Source organism: Salarias fasciatus, chromosome 2, assembly GCF_902148845.1.
Source record: "Salarias fasciatus chromosome 2, fSalaFa1.1, whole genome shotgun sequence".
Classification (NCBI taxonomy): Eukaryota; Metazoa; Chordata; class Actinopteri; order Blenniiformes; family Blenniidae; genus Salarias; species Salarias fasciatus.
Window position 1 is genome coordinate 21,414,677 of NC_043746.1, and position 17,229 is coordinate 21,431,905.

A 17,229-nucleotide genomic window follows, 5' to 3' on the forward strand; every position below is an offset into this window, starting at 1 on the left:
TTTTCAATTCACACTCTAACTGGAAAATGAATAAATTAATAATAGACTTGTATAGATTTACACAACAAAATGTCTATTTACCTTCGTGTTTTTCGAAACTTCAAGAAATGTGTTTTATAAGTGAAGTTCATTCACCATTGCTACATAAAAGGCCATCAATGCTTGTGGCTTCGCTGCAAAAAAGGATAACCTAAATACAAGATATCGACACTAAATTAAAGAAAATTACTCTTAAAACTAGTGAAATTGTCTGTACATGCAGCAAGTGAATTTTACTTAAAATGAGATCTTGATATCAGAATATTAAACCAAGAAATAAGTCTCTGTATCTTAAATATATCTTAAATCAAGTGAGATGAGACATTTTGACTGAAAACAAGACATTTGAACTTGGTAAGATTTTGAATTTTTGCAGTTTTTGCAGTGTTCATACTGCATAGACTGGAATTGCTTTTGGCATATACGAACTTTTGCACTGCAAAAAATCCAAATCTGAGCAAGTTTTTTCAACTTGTTTTGAGTGAAAATGTCTCACTTTACTTGATTTAAGATAAATTTACTGAAATATTATATTTGACCAAAATAAAAAGGCTTTAAGAGAAAATTCTCTGAAATCAGGAAAATTTTTTGCTTGTTCTATTGGCAGATTTTTTTTCTTAAATTAAGAAATTTTTACTTTGAAATTAGAAAAAAAAAAAAAAAAAAATCTGCCAATAGATCGAGCAAAACATTTTCTTGATTTCAGAGAATTTTTTCTTAAATTAAGCCTTATCTTGATCAAATTTAATATTTAAGTAAATTCATCTTAAATCAAGTAAAATGAGACATTTTCACTCAAAACAAGTTGAAAAAACTTACTCGGATTTGGATTTTTTGCAGTGTGTTGAGTAATTTGCACAGTTGCTCATGCCTTAATCCAGCTGAAACTTTCCACTGGGCACTTCTCCATTTCATGCATCACTCCTGTTAACCTGCTGCCGTTCCCGGTTCTCTGTTGACGGGGATTTGCTGTGATGCACGTATTTTAAATGACATCTCATTGACTACTTGTTGTCACTGATGATTGAGGAGGCTGCCACATTAACTTCCAGTCCATTCACTTCTATTGAGGAAGGAGGTCTTTACACAATTCAAATAGTCTTAATTCAAAGGATTTAAAATTATTTTTATACCTTTTGGTTTGTTACAAACAGCTGATTTCTAGTTATGTTTCAGGATGTTTTCCCACATTAACAAAAGTGGCCAATAAAATATTTGATTAGGACGGAAACAGTACTGGTTACTTTACCATGCCAGTCATTTGTGATAAACAAATCCTCGTGAAAATCTGTTGAAAGTCGATCAGATCATCCCCCCTTCATTAACAGTGGACACAGGGGGAGGAGGAGGAGGAGGAGGAGGAGGAGGAGGAGGAGGAGGAGGACTTCATCCGATGCCGCAGTGACATTGAAAGCTCTCCAGCAGTCATTTTGTTGTCTCCCTACATTATGTCTGTGTTTGATGTGTGACGTACCTGGTGCATACTAATGGTCGGTATGCCAGGAACTTGTGGTGCACTGGGAAACATTCTCAAAGTTAACCTGCTTAATGGATGATATATTGTCCGCTTTATATGTCTCCTCATCAAAGTTGGGGCCCTTGGGCGCTGCAGCTGATGCCTGCTAACAATTGGCAGAAGCTTGGCACATTCAAATGTGGTTCAGTCATAACATTTATTCATTCAAATGAGGTGGAGTATTGACACATGAATAAGACCTTTCCAGCAAATTCTAGAAAAGACTCTTATTGTGGGAGAAAATCAGAATTCACTGCTCTGTCTAAAGTCTGGATATATTGCATCGTTTGAATCTGAAACACAAGAAAACCTTTAACTTGCCAAAGGTTTGAACGTGTCTGCATCCCTTTCTGCTCACAACTTATGGAATGCTTTACCCCCTTCTCAGGAGGCAGGCCACTCCACTGTCTGTTTAGAAAACTGCTCATAAAACCCATTTTTATTTCTTGGCTTTGGACTCGACGGAAGACTGTGCTCCAGTTGTTTCAAGTTGAATGTTTTTCACGATTATTTACATTACTTACAGCGTTGGGACTGTGGTGGCCTCGGGGTCAGGGCGGCGGGTTTGTAAGCAGAGGTTTGCTGGTTTGAATTCCGCTGCTGACAGGCCACCGCCACCTGGAGAAAGACGCTGAGCCCTCGACTGCTCGGGCCGCCTCTGAAAGCGGTTGTCTGTTGACCGCAGGTGAGAAACGTTGCTGCACTTATGACCTGTTCTCAGAGCGCTTCCCTTTCATCCCGTGTCAGCCGGGACCAGCTCCATCTCCCAGCAACCGAACTGAGACGGCTGAAGAAAATAGATCCATGGATGGAACCTGGTGTTCAGAGTTACATGTTTGTTACTTTGCGGAGGAAGAAGCTACTCCTGTCAACCTGTGAGAGACTACAGTTATTATTTAATGTTATAAACTGCACGAAATGCTGCCGATCCGACACTTTGACCCGGTGAATAACAGGTGACTGGCTGCTGAAGGCGATTAGAAGCGATGAAGAGGCGATTGGAACTCGGCCTGGGGACATTTTTATAGTTCAGCGAGGATTGAATGAAAGGAAATGGGCTGCGATGCGTCTGAGCCACTTCAGCACATTAGGGAATCTTTTCAATTTAAATAATGTTTTTCTCGATTTCTGCAGGGTTTTGATTAAAAAAGAAAAGGATAGTGGTTTCATTTCAGTGGAGCACATGCACTAAATCTACTTTGCATTTCACAATGATTACATTTGATGAGTCTTTGCACTTTGGATATGAAAAGTCTTTTTCTCACATTCTGAATGCTTCACACTGAAATGCATTCACCGAAGCAGTTGATCTCTGATCTTCTGGTGTTTTGTTGACACATTCTTGATGCAGATCATGAAAAAGGTGTTTTTGAGTTACAATTTGTGTGACCCTGCACCGTTTACAGCCTGCACTGTAATAAGAAACAAAGTGAGCGCAGAGAATGCTGTTGAAGGACAATATGTTGATTTTATTTTTAACCTTTCAGATAACGGTCCCCTGCTCTTTTTGCAGCATCTACACTCACAAGCACTGATGTGATTAAGGTTTCTTCTTTGCCTTCGGGGAAGAGGAAACTGAGGCAGACCAAGGTCGCTGACATGAGTTTAGGAAGAATAAAGCAGTGCGTGTTAGCTTTTGAACTCAAGGAGAGCAAGGGGAATATGACTTATTGACATATTACATAAGACTTTCAGGGGCGACGTGATAAATTATCATCAAATGGCTTCCCATTTGTCCTTCTGTTTCTTTCTTTTTTTTTTTTTACGATATGCATTAAAGTCCATACTGGTCCTCCCTTTAAGGAGCACTCCTGACATTTATGACCGGCGTAATGTTTTAAAGCTGCAGTATGTTTCTCTAGGAGAGTTTTTTTTCTGTCAGTGTGTTTCTGAGGTCACACAGTTTATACGATCGTGAGTCACTTCCTCCTCGGATGCTCTTTGGACAGTCCAGCACTTTTTATAGCGTCACCTACTGAACTCTTCATGCTGCTGCGTACCTGAGATGTTCCTGGCCGTGCACGATGAAGTCTTATAGATAAGCAGGGAGGGATGTAAAGGTCAGGTTCTGATGACTGCATGGAAAGCAGCGGCCTTTTTTTGATTGCCTCTTGTTATTGAGTGTTGTGACATTCAGTTCAAGCCAATATCTGAAGAAAACACCAGCTGATTTGATTCCTCCCTTCAGTCGTTTCTCTGGGCTTTCAAGAATTCAAGGTCTGAGTCTTTCTTCAGGAGTCACCTCAATTGTTAGACTGACTTTTTTTTTCCCACATAGAACACAAACGTAAGATGGCAAAAAAAAAGTCTTTTGTTGTTGGCGAGTTTTTCCAGATAGCCTCAAACATGGAGCAGTGCTCTGATATGAGGACGTCAAGCTCTTCAAAATACAATCTTTTCTTTTTCAGACGATAATACGGAGATCTTCTTCACTGGACAATGTTGAATCCAGTTTTGTTTTTTACAGACATTGAAGTTGGTTTACAAAGTGCATTTGTCCTGACCTGAATAACCAGACTTTTCTATTTATTTTGCTTGGTCAATTTTCATTTGGTTTCTTTTTGTCTTTGTTGTAAAGCACAAAATGAAAGGTGCTGTTGATATAAGTTATGGTAAAAATTACTTTTTATGGGTTTTGTTACTTTATTCATAGCTCTTATGTATATGTTTATTATGTTTAGCTGAACAAAAGGACGTCGGGGAGGAAGTAACTTCAAAATCTGATCAATATTATAAAAATGCCATTCAAGTTAAAAATAGCACCAGAGTGCGTCTTCTCAAATGTCATAACACTATTTCAATCACAAGGTTCATGATTTATCTTTGCCCTCATTTTTTTATCAACTGTATCTCCGCATGGAGTTTTATAGTTCAAAGGACGCCTGAGTGGTTTCACTCTGCCATTGACTCCGACATTGTTTGCTTGGATTAAACATGAGACGCGTCCTCAGCCTGTCTGCTCTTTCTGTAAGCTCTGCTCTGGATTCCTAACAAGTTACACTGGTGAGTAAAATGTTGCTATACTCAACATATCCACATTGAGACAGATAACTGAAGCAACTCGACCATTTGTGTCGATCTTTCTCCTGATGCAGCTTCTACTGTAGCCGTCTTGTGATAGAAGGGTCAAAAGCCACCTTTCAGTCACAGCTGGTCCTTCATGCTTTCCTCATTCAGCAGTTCACGATTCTTTCTGTCTGAGGTCTTCAGCTGATACTTTGCTGACAAATGCCCATGAAATATCATTGAGTGTCAGCTGATATTAGCAATCAATAACACAAAGAGACACAGACTCGCATAACTCCTGGCAAGGTCCTCATACTTTGTTCTTTGAACTGTTTCTCTTTATAAAACTTGCCATTTTTGATTCTAATCCCCTGAACCTGAACCCCCATCCTTTTTTCCTTCCTCTCTCCCCCTCTTTTTTTTTTTTTTTTTAAATTCATCGTCATTGTGTTCTCTCATTTCTATTTTTACAACGCACATGAATAATTCAAAGAACCATCATCGTTCCTCAATCGATACCTGAACAAAGAGGGAACAGCAGTGTGCAAATAGAAACTTCCCAAAAAAGACTGGGTGCATTTCATCAGCGGATCATAAACAGACTCTCCTAGCTGCGCAGGATTTCAGCACGTGTAGTGAGCGACCACGGCACGCCGATTGTTATCGTTTCGTAAAATTGGGCGTAATGCTCTTACTGCTGGGTGCCATGTGTTGAGCCCGGTCTAACAGGCATGAGAGCGCACGAGGGCCAACTGATGCAAAAGCCAACGTGGGTCGTGGACGGGAAGCATCCATCTTACTGTTGAACACAATGAGTCCCCAAGACTGCCATTAAAATCAAATTAGCATTTAGATTAAACCAGAAAAATTCATCGGGAAGTACATACTGAGTGCGTTTCCCAGTTTGATGCCGGCTGGAGAGCTGCCTCCTCTCTGCCAGAACCACGGCTGGAGTTTGTTCCCAGTTGCCTGCCTCGATGCATGAGGACCCCACTCAGTCACCGTGAGGCATTACCGGGCCTGGAAATCCCGAGCAGTTGGCAGCTGGAGTACACTTCGCCAGCAGACAGACAAATTTAATTACGATTGTCAAATAAAAGCGAACGGAGGCATCTGTGTGCCCGCACGAGCGAGTGTGTCCAGATGTCCCACATGTTCCTTAAAAAAAGTAATAGGAGAGGAGTGTTCGGTGGGAGGGGCGCGAGTCACACGGGAGCAAGCAGATCATTGAGGGGAAAAAAAGGAGAATGTGGAATTGAAAAACAGCCGGTATGACGTTAAAAAATAAGTCCTTACCCGAAGCAAAAGGTGGAGAGTGAGCAGGGCGAGGGAAGCTCGGAGCAACATTGACCTTCTGACCTTGAGGGGTAGTTCATGAAGTTGACTTTTTTGCTTTTATGTCTAAATTAGGGGATAAACTTATGCATTAATCCGGAGTCAAAGTGTCAGAGCAATACATTCATGGATATACTCATTAAATTTGACCTCTACAGAGCTTAAAGTCACCTTTAACACTATGAGCTGCAGTCAGACTTTTTTCCGTCAGTGTCAAACATGATAGCTACAACCCCCTTCTATGTTCTCCAGGATACAATTTGAAACATTTTTCTATTTTTCCACTATTTCTTGTTTTTTTTAGTAATTATTAGTAATTATTTAGTAATTATTTAATTTAGTGTCATTTTGTAGTGAGTAATGGCAAATACATTTATTTTTTAAAGGTCTTTTTTACATTTCTGCGCTGTGCTTGTGCTGGTTGTGGCTCGGTTGATGGAGCAGGTCGTCTCTCAACAGGGAAATGAACCTTCAACCTTCCCATCTGTCGATATGTGGAAGTGTCCACTGAACCCCAAACTGCTCCAGGAGTGAGCACCTTGTGTGGGTGTGCGTGTGTGTCTGCGTGCGTGAATGTGATGGACAATGTACTCACTTTGGGAACCGCTCAAGCGCTGGAAAAGTGCGATAAAGTAACACCCATATATCATTTTTTTGGCCTCTAACCAGCGATATTTGAAATTCCATGTTTTGAGGTGGAGTTGTGGTTCATACAAACTACTATTTTATTTTTGTGGAATGACTGCAAGCACATTTGACAGTGAAGATCTTTCCACTTCTATCATTGAATCAATGAATCAATTTGCTCTTAATCACACATAACAGGTGGCTGAAGTGTTTCCTGATCCTTATCCAGAGAGCCCAGTGGCCTGGATCGCTTTGGGAAGCGATGCTGCTGCCAGAGGTCCTGGTTCAGACCGCAGAACCCCGACCGGGCCCGGCTCAGGTCACATCGCTCAGCAGTGCGGTCTTCGCTAAGCGTTAATGGGGCTCTCAGTGGGAACACGACAACAGATGGTTTGGGTGACAAACCTGCGCTGATCAGTGAATCACTGCAAGTTTATACAAGCAGACGGATAAAACCGGCTGATATTACTGAATCTGTCAGTGATCAGGTACACAAGCAATGCAATGCATCCTTCATCTGATGGACAATGATCGTTTACTATGTTTGAAAAGCATTTAAAGCTCTAAATTTACTGATTTTTGAACTTTCATAATGTGATCATTTTCTCTTGATAGCACCAGAAACGCACGCGCTCTCCTAATACCTGGTTTATAGTTAAAGTTGTTTCAGTTTTTCTGCTTTCATCCCTCCCTCATCTAACTTTTGGACTGTACAGTTATTTTATTACTTTTTTAAATCTGATAGGAAGAAATGAGTGGCAAAATAGAAGATTTTATAGCCATAAAAACACCCTTTAGATGCAATTAATAAGATAATTAAAAAATATCGGTTCATTCTTGGTTAAGGTAATTTGCAATAAAATGCCTACAATTTAAAATAAGTATCATTTTTATGGTTTTCTTTTTAGTGTAGCTGAATTTCAATAGTCAAACACAAAATGTACTACAGTGGGTAAGTTTTAGGTTTATTATGTAAAATGAAGATAAAAAAATAGTATCAATAATCTTATCAGACAAGCAGATGCTTATAGTTATGAGCCACATCCAGAATCAATGTCATTTTCATAGATTTATTTCATAAAATGTAACGAAGCATGAAAGTCCTACAGCTGTTTTGACGTCTGGATTATGAGAACGATGGGACTCCCTGCTGTGGCGAGTGTCTGCAGTGTAAGACGATATGGTTCGATCAGCGGGTCACTGCACTGAAGGAGCGAGAAAGCAGGATTTCTGTCACTTGTTTGACACAAACAGGGAAGAAGGATACGGATGAATAGATAATGGCTGGCAGCAGAATCGGCGGTATGATTTACACCACTGAGACCAGAATATGAATGAGGAAGTTACGGGACAAAGATAAGAAAACAAAAGATGAACATTCAGACAGTAAAATGAGATAACATCCTTTAGGTAGTGGTGGTTGCATGAGCCACTCCATACTTCCCGTAATTGACTAGAAATGTAGACTTTTTTCAATTGTTGCATTTTTGAAGTGCAAGCAAGTCGGGCAGACCCCAGCATAACTATAATCCCATTACCGCCCGTTATCTGACTTTTAGGATCATGTAAAAAGGCTCATTGACAAATAATGAAGTAGTTACATGAATGCGTTCAGACCACACAGCCTGTATGGATGTTAATGCATGTTGAGGCACTAATGTGATTATGTTAAGACTAAGGCTGTCTCTAATTCCTCAATAACACCCTGACACTGGCGTTTAAAAGCCTGGCCTCAAAGCAAAGTCACAACAAAACATAAATAATCTGCTCTTTCCTAAATCCATTGAAGGGATGCTAGGGGACATTTGGGGTCGTCCTTAACAGGGAAAATCCGAACTGTAGTCACAGTTTGAGTCCATCCAAACAATCAACACTACTCCTGATTAATTCCTCCCTCTGTGTGCACGCGTGCAGCTGAATGACACTTCTCCGTGTGTTTCCTCCTGACTCTTATCGTATGGCTGAGGCGTCACTTTCTGCTGCTGCTGGTGTGTGTGAAGTGATGCCATTCAGAGATAAACTGCTCTGCAACGACTTTTGATCGCCCTGTCTCTCAGTCAGTGCATTTCTTGTGTTTCAAATCTTAAGATGACAAATTCATGCAAATGGTGAAAGATTTTTAAATTATGTCCCTTTTGTTTTTGGATACAATATTAGATACACTCATCCAGCAGCATCTTGATGCATACTGTGTTCTATTAAACTATTTAATTTTTGTAATTTTTTTTTTTTTTTTTTAATGTTTCATGTTGTGTTGACTCATCATTAGCAGTGCTGTGACGTTCAATGAACGAGTCGTTCATTTTAACAGCTCTTTTAAGTGAACGAAGGGAGCCGGTTCACAGCTGTCTGAGAGACGTTCTTTTGTGCAAATTGTCCACGCTCCCTTCATGTGTCTCCTGAGTCCAGCTGTCACCTCTGCCTTCATGTAAACAACCGAGTTTCAGTTTTCCGCAGCTCGCTCCAGTCACCTGAATGCAGCAGCTAACTAGCGGAGGAGAAGTGTCTTGACACCGGAGAGAAGCCGGTGTTTTGGAATAACTGGTTTCCCTATTAATTTGCGACTGGGTTTCTTTCACGTCCCTTGTTGCTGGTAGATGTACATTTTCATTAAGTAAAGTACTTATGTTGTATTATGTACCTTTATGTATCTTGTTATTTGTTCCAAGTGCTAGAAAATATCCCAATAACAAGTGAAAGTAACATTTGTGTCGATTTTAGTCAACGTAGTAAAGAAATCAAGCCAATTTCTAACAGAACTGCAGGGTGATGTGTATTTCATGAACTTTTTTTTTTATCAGCATGTTATTCTTTCCTACATATCTTGCTTATTTCCCTAATAAGCTCATTTCCCTTAATTGTGAGTCTTGTTATATTTGCAACCATCAGGGCTTTATGAAACTATGTGCATATAAGATGTAGTGGAAAAGGTGTCCCTGGTCAGGTACAGCTGTGCTTTAACAGTCTTCTGTGGTGCCATCTGCTCCCATTGGCGAAACCATGAGTCCGTGTTGGATTTATGTTGAAGCCATTTGAACACATCCAGTTTGTTTCCCGTGGAAATGAGCTCTGGTACATCTGGAAACAGCTGAACATTGGACTGTTTGTTTCTCACTGCACATTTTGTCGGTTTCGAGTCAATACATCACAGCATCAATGCAACAAAGATCAATACTGCTGAAAAGCAGGACCTGATTAGTGTCTCTTCTGACAAATGAATGGGAACTGGTTACTGAAAACAAAAAAAGAGTTACTTATGAAACTCTCCTCACTTTTAGGCCCTGTTTTCAGAACAGAAACCTTTTTTGGTTTTGGGGATCCGCTCGCACACAACTGTGCTCAGAAACAGTGAAAACGCAACCTTATTTAAGTGGCTCTCAAGTCGGAACTTTTTGAAAACATGTTGGCCCCATCTCCATGGAAACAGAGGAAAAGGCATTTTTTCTGAAATGCTGCTATTGTGCATGAAGACGTAGTAAATTGTTTTTCTGCGCATGCACGAGTAGCTGGACAAGAACAACAAGCGTTAGTTTTCGATTAATGAAATGTATCTCCTTCAGCAAACAGGAGTTTAGTAAAATAGTAACTGTTTGGAGAAGATCTGCGGCGAGTGCTTGAGCAAACCTGTTGACGTCTGATGGGGACAAAGAAGCATCTTCCCTACTTATCATGACCAACAAAAGCTAAAGTTAGACTTTTCAGTGAGCTTGTTAATGATTCCAAACTAATTTCATCATGATAATAATTTGACAGTCCTTCACTGTCACGAAGTTGACAACTGCTAATAAGCCCTTCTAGAGTCTAACATTTTTTTGCAGAGCAGTCTCTCCAGTGATCACTACACTGTCAGTCATGAGTGTGTATATTTAACCGGCAGATGCTGGCTCCTAGTGAAAACATGGCGTCACCGCTGGCTTCACTGTTGAAATGAAGTCTTCCTCATCCTAAAATACATTTTTAACATAATTTAGTTCGGTGCCATTATGAATAACAGATAAATTAGCTGTAATTCTTCTGTAATCATAAACCCCTGAGGTTAAAATCCAGTTGCAGCAACAGGATAAAAACATGACTTTCCCTGAAATCCAGTTAAAGAGCTTAACTGGATTTTGCTTGCTGGAGTCAACAAATCTGATTGTTGTAATAAAAGCAAATACAGATGAGACTGAAATGGCCTCAATAAAAGTCGACTTTAAGCCGACGTAATTTGACTCTGATGGATGCTTAACCTATTGGTTTGCCTTTGATAAATGTTCATGCATTAAATCTTTAATCCTGATTTGTTTTAACCAAAAACTGACAATGTTAGGATTATTTTGCAAATGGTAAAGAATTGACTGATTGAGGTTTTCTCTTTCAGAAAGTTCAAAATAGTAGTCATCACTTGTGAAAATACACCACCCCAAAAATTAAAATAAATTGACAGTAGGCCTACAGTACAGTGACATCGGTCAGTCCCTCAGGAAAAAAAAAAACACTGATCTCATGAATACATAAACCAAAACATTACATTGGTTGGTATCTACAAGTGAGTCTGATCTGAAATGTGCACCACATTTGCAATAAATTTGTTTATATATATATCTACAAATTATCCCTATTATACTGTACAAACGCTGCACACGGTGCATTGTCAGATCTGTCCGTACACGACATACAGACACCAGCACACCTGCGGAGTGCTTCCCATTTATTTACCCTTCCGGGGCGGTACACCGCATGTAGGCACAATTTTATCTTTGCAACACCTATATTTTGATTTGTTTACATCTCCAGATAAAAATCCAGTGTTAAGTATATAAAAAAAAATGTCTTACCACCCACATGACTGATGCATGATTATTCTACTCTCCTGCTGGTTTAACAACCTCAGATATACGTTGTATTACACACACACACACACACATACACATACAGACACACACATATGAAAGAATATATATACACACACATATGCGCTCCTTGCCTGTTTTGAGTTTCTTCTGTGCTGAGATAAACAAGATGAAATGTAGGTTTGATGGTTCCCCCCACCTTGTCTGGAAACCTTTGGCTGAACCTCAGGAGACCTGAACCCACCGCAGCACACAGTTTAGCAAACACAGACAGCCCCCACCCCCTCCCCCACCCCCACCTCTCACCCATCAGTCAGTCTGGGTTATTCCGGTGGTCTCGGCTGTTTGTGCTCAGATATCCCCGTCTCATTTCTCTAATTTTCAAACAAGTCCATTTAAATGCTTTTTGGTGACAAAATTGGTTTAACTTAGTTTCCTCCTTGGATCATGAAATAATCATAGTATTCAGTAAAAACTGTGATTTTGTCCGTGAAAACCTTTGAATCTAACAGTGAAAGTCAAATGAGACGAGGTTTAAGCCAGGATGTCTTGCTGGGGGGCACAAAACACTTTATGATTGAAGTGGTTTATCATGTAAACACCAGCTGCAGCTCAGCATCCATGTGTTTCATCATGTAGTTTGGAACGAGGCGGCATCATGCTAACACCTCTGAGTGATGTCTGAAAACAGCTTCAGCACATCGGGTTCAATTTGCTTTGATGCCTCGATATGTGCAACGACATGTGAGGCAGCTCCTCGCTGCAAAATACTTGAAAAACCGTTGTCATGTTATGACATGACAGAAATTAAAGTAATTACATGCATCAGTTCAGTGCAGAACTTAACCTCATTTATGTTATAAATAAAATCACAACGCTTTGCCAAATGATGACGAGGTGGAATGGATTGCAAACCTGTCTGGTGTTAGTTAATGTTCAGATCCTCGATAATATAACTTCATATTCTAATTGTTAGTGGAGCACAGTGGGATTAATGTACTCCAGGACGGGACCACACTGCATCACGACGACATCCCGCTGTCTCGAACCCATTCAGACTATTCCTAAACTGGAGGGCAGCTGGTGGCTAAACCTTAAATGTTTTATGAGAAACGGACAGGAAGTCGCCTGTCAGCCACTTTCATAAACGCTTCAGGCAAATCCAGATACAGTCAATATTTTTTAAACTCAATTAAGATCAGTGTTGTTCAACATAAGTTGCTGTCTGATTCTGAGCTGTAACTTTACCTGCTACGAGGCACATTTCTTGCCAACGCTGCCATGAATAAACCTCTTAGCAGGAAGTCTCTGTCCTCTTGTGATGTCCCACCCACTGCCTCAGCAGCCTGCCAGCTTTAGAGCCGCAGTGGCTTTTCTGGCTCCTCTTCCTCAGCTCGCTGCCGTGGCTTCTGCTGATATCAAAGTGCAGCTATGATGCCGAACTTTTAATTGTTTCCACGCCTCAGTGGCGGTGACAGAAACAAGTCTGGCGTCTTAACAGCAGGCCTCATTACACCGGCGAACAGAGACTTTGTTCCATCTTTATCTTTTGCACATAGAACATGCTGCAAACTGCACGTCGGGGGTCACAACATGTTCATAGGCATGTCTGGTATTTGATAGATCTCATTAATTATCAATGTTCACTGATGCAGTGCAAGTATGCTACGCATGTGTGATGGAAAAATAGCGTGCTTTCAGTCTTTCTAAGACTGCCGTTTCTCCTCATCAGCCCAGAGTGAACCACCAGATAGAGAGAGAAACCATCGGCCCATGAAAATGCTGCAGTTTACAGTATCAGGTCCATCTTCTCTTAACTTCGTCTTGCTCAGCGTTTCTTCCAATTTTCCCCATTTGTTCAATTACTCATTCCTCTCCTTTCACTTTGCTCCTTGGCTTCCTTGCACCATCATACGTTTTCTTCCGTTTCTTCTCTCCTCTCTGTGTGTGAGTGGATGAGAGCTGACAGACCCCAGCAGACCCCCTCAGCGGCCCGGCCCATTAGGTCCGTCATGCGTTCAACTCCCCCGTTGAGTCTATTACAGAACAGAGGCGGCGGGCCCGGTGCGACCTGAAGAAAGGGTCAGGGAAATTTGAGACTGATGGGAAATCAGTCTCATGATGATTCGATAATCTGTTCTGGATGAATGGAGGCTTGGGATGCCATGACCAGCGCCGTACCTATGTCAGTGTAGGCTGGGAAAATCTGGGAGAAAGTGTGAACCTATAATCAACATGGGAGCTCAGGCTTTGCTCAAAAATGTCCTTCACATGCACGGTATTAGGAAAAAAACTTTGATTTCTTGGAGCTGTAGCACGGTGGTCTGCTGGCCGTTATCCCACTGACACCTCATGTGATCGGCTGAGGAAGGAGCCGCGGAGGGCACACTGACACGGGTCAAGAAACAGTACATTCAAAAATCTTGAAGTAAATGTAACATGACCTTTAAGACATACAGGAGAATATTGTGCATCGTCTACCAGATTATGCAAAATACTTTTGAGTTTATGCATATAGATTGACACAACATGCACTATGATATACTACCTCTGAAATTTTGTCTTTTGGTGAATATTTACTGCAGACCAGTTCATCCTTCAGAGAAGCTGTGGTCAGAGTCTTTTTTTGTGGATTTTCATAAGATTCTTTGCTGCACATCAAATGTTTTTCATATTTGATGTTTCTTTTTTTTTTTTTTTTTTTTTTTTAGATGTTTATCTAATATTCAGACCTCGACACGTTTAATGACTACCATTGCTTGAGCCTGCCATTTAGGCCTCTGTTTGTCAGCAATTTGAATAAAATTAAAGTAAAAACAAACTCATTCATTTGTTGGAATTCTCGAACCAAAAAAAAAAAAAAAAAGCGATTTAATTTGGTCAATCAAGATGTGATTCAGGGTGTAAGTTGTCCACCGGTTTACAATTTCTTCCTCCGCTGAATGGTTTTCATTGCAGGGTGATGCACACACACATTTTAGCCCATTGGCACGTAAATATTTTCAAGTGAAAATGGAAAATCTCTGTTGCGTCTTGTGTGTCCGCGTACATGACAGCAGGGTTCGGAACCACTGCAAATGCAACTTCCTAAAAATTACTCTCAAAGTGGAATTTTTTTCAGAATGTTGCAAGTCCAGCAGGTTTGCATGGAGAGTAAATCACAAAATGAATTCAACATTTTCTGCACCGCACCGGCTTTATCTCAAGCTCAGTGGTAATTTTTGCTTGAACACTGAACCTTTGAAAACCTGTTACATTAAAAGATGTTGGCACTATTGGGTGCTTTAGATCCACAAGTAATTAAGAGCATTTTGCTCCATGGAGGCTTTTAAATTCAAAGCCAAAGTATTTAATGACATAAAGCCTTCAACTTCCACACCTGTCACGTTACTGTTACACCCGATTTCTTCTTGATGGATTTGCTTCACAAACGTTTTTAAAAGTCACCCTTGTTTTTAGTAATAGTGTTCATTGGGTTTTTACTTTGTTCTGATCATGAGTTCTTTGTTAATGACATGCATGAAGGCATGCTGGGAAAATGGAACCTCTGCTCTCCCTTGGTTTCTTACCAACTGCACTCTTGTTAGTAGATGGGAAAATGTCCTTCACTGAGTTTATGTCCTTAACTTTGTCTCCATTATGAAGCTCATCTTTTCCCTATAAACAAGCGAACCGTTCCAGATATTATACAGATGTAATAAAGATAACACTGATATTTAGAGCACTGAGCTCCTTAAATAAATGTAATATATTTCATAATATTCTCTGTATCTCATGTCCAGGTATTAAGGGCAGGAATTCAATTTTCTCAGACTTAAGACAGGTTTAATGCACAGTACCATAGATTTAATATGATGTGCTCTTATTTGCTTTTTAAGCCGGACTTATACAGATATGTTGATATCACAGCTTAACCCTCTACCATCAAAGCCAAGTCTCATTTTGTCTTCATAGGGTTAAAATTCAGTCCGTTTCTGGGCATTTTTCCACCAAAAGTATTCAACACTATAATGACTTCAGAAAGCTAATACCTGTATGACTGCTATTTTTGGGGCATTTGCTTGTTTCCATGTGAACCAGACCTTCTCCACCATTGTATTTGCATTTGAGGATAAATCCTTCGAACAGACACATGCAGTAATAGGCTTTTCAGAATAAGGTAATTCAGAAAGACTCTTTCACCTGTCATGCTTCAGTGGCATAAGCGGCAGACTTTTAACCCCTCGTCTTTAGCAACCTGTTTTATGAGGAAATTGTGGAAGCCTGCCATTTGAATGTGGTGCTTCAAAAAAATGTGATTAGCTTTGGCTTTTACTCTTTTAAACCATAATCTCAAGCAGCATCTGGAGTGAAATCCTCCCCCAAAGAGAGCTTCTGTTCCTCGTTTTGTCTTCCCCATCCCTTAAAATGTTAAGTTCAAACCTAATAAACACCTATACACTGATATTGTGAATACAGTTTGTTACATTTGGTGCTTTGTGGTGCTTAAAAACACATTTAGAGCTGCTGTCTCTTTATCTATGTATCAATGTATTCATGAATTAACTCCTGACGGTTATCATTTAGTATTGTAAATATTTAGCATCTTAAATATTAGTTTTGGTTGCTGCTTTTTTATTGTTAGTGCTTAATCTAACAGATTTCTGAACTGACAGTAAGAATAAAGAGCAGACATTTGAACCAAGTATCAATTAATATGACATTAATCAAGTCTCATACAGACTAAAAGACTGCATGTGTGGTTTGTTGGTGACCATGCTGTTGGTTGGGTGTGTGTTATTGCTCTGTGACGCACAGATACTCTGAACTGAATAAGATGATATTGAAGAAGACTGGATTTAAAATAGGTTGCAATAATCCATGAATTGTGTTGTTTTGACTGTAATTTCTGTTTCTTCCATGCTTACAGCAAAAAAAAAAAACAGCTGAAAATTCAGCACTTTCATCCAACTCTGCAGCGTAAATATTTCAACTATTTACATTATTTACACTGTTAACTTGTTTATTAACTGTTACCCAATCCAAGTATACTACGCATCTGTGAGAGGGCTGGGCTGTCTTTTTAGGAATGCTGCACAGTGCTTTAGACTGATTTATATCGATAACAGTAGATCTTTTCCTGGAGTTGAGCAGCTGCAATAGGCCATCTGCTTCACACTAATCCAGACCGGTGTGATGTAACACAAGTTATTGTTTACATGCATGTTCACTTGGCTATGTGTAAGAGGATTTTGTGCGCTGTCATTATTTTTGTCTGTGAAAACATCTATTTTTTGCAGTGTTGGCAGATTGAAATGTTTCATTTCTGCTGCACAACACCAAATATTCCAGTAATTATTATCATCTTCCAGCTTTTTTCCCTTTTAACACAGGCAGGGCAGGTCGTTCTTCCTCTTGTAGGATTTGTGGAAAGAACTGGCATTTTTCGATGTCCACGCGATGAACTTGCTCTGACAGCTGCATGTTTGCTTTAAACAAAATGTGTTTTATTAGGTGGGTAAATCTGCAGGTCACAACCTTCCTCCATTTATCTCCGAGCCCCCGCTGGGCTGACATTTGCTTTCCCACCTCTCTGCATCCCACCTGAACATCCTTTCACAATGTGCAGCTGCAGAGATTCCATTCATCATTGTTTTCTACTCAAATGAATTGAAGTACTGAATTCTTTGTCACGTTTGATTAGTCCTTTTGCCTCACCTTCCTTGCCTATTCTTACTCTTTGTATTGATATTGTTGCAGAAACAATAACAGAAACCAACTGACGTAAAGTGAAATGTCTGAATGCAAGCGTGCTTTAGGCACTTAGATTTGAAGACCGATTAATGTCCAAGTTTTAGACAAATAAATCTTAAATACTAACGCTGCACACTGTCA

At 40.0% G+C, this 17,229-nt stretch overlaps 1 protein-coding gene across 3 annotated transcripts in view; it reads left to right on the top strand.

Annotated features, from left to right (window-relative positions):
• The window catches only part of LOC115405525 (5-hydroxytryptamine receptor 4-like), a 170,835-nt gene that overhangs the window by 41,100 nt on the left and 112,506 nt on the right, over positions 1-17,229 (top strand). The gene's annotated exons all lie outside the window — the stretch shown is intronic.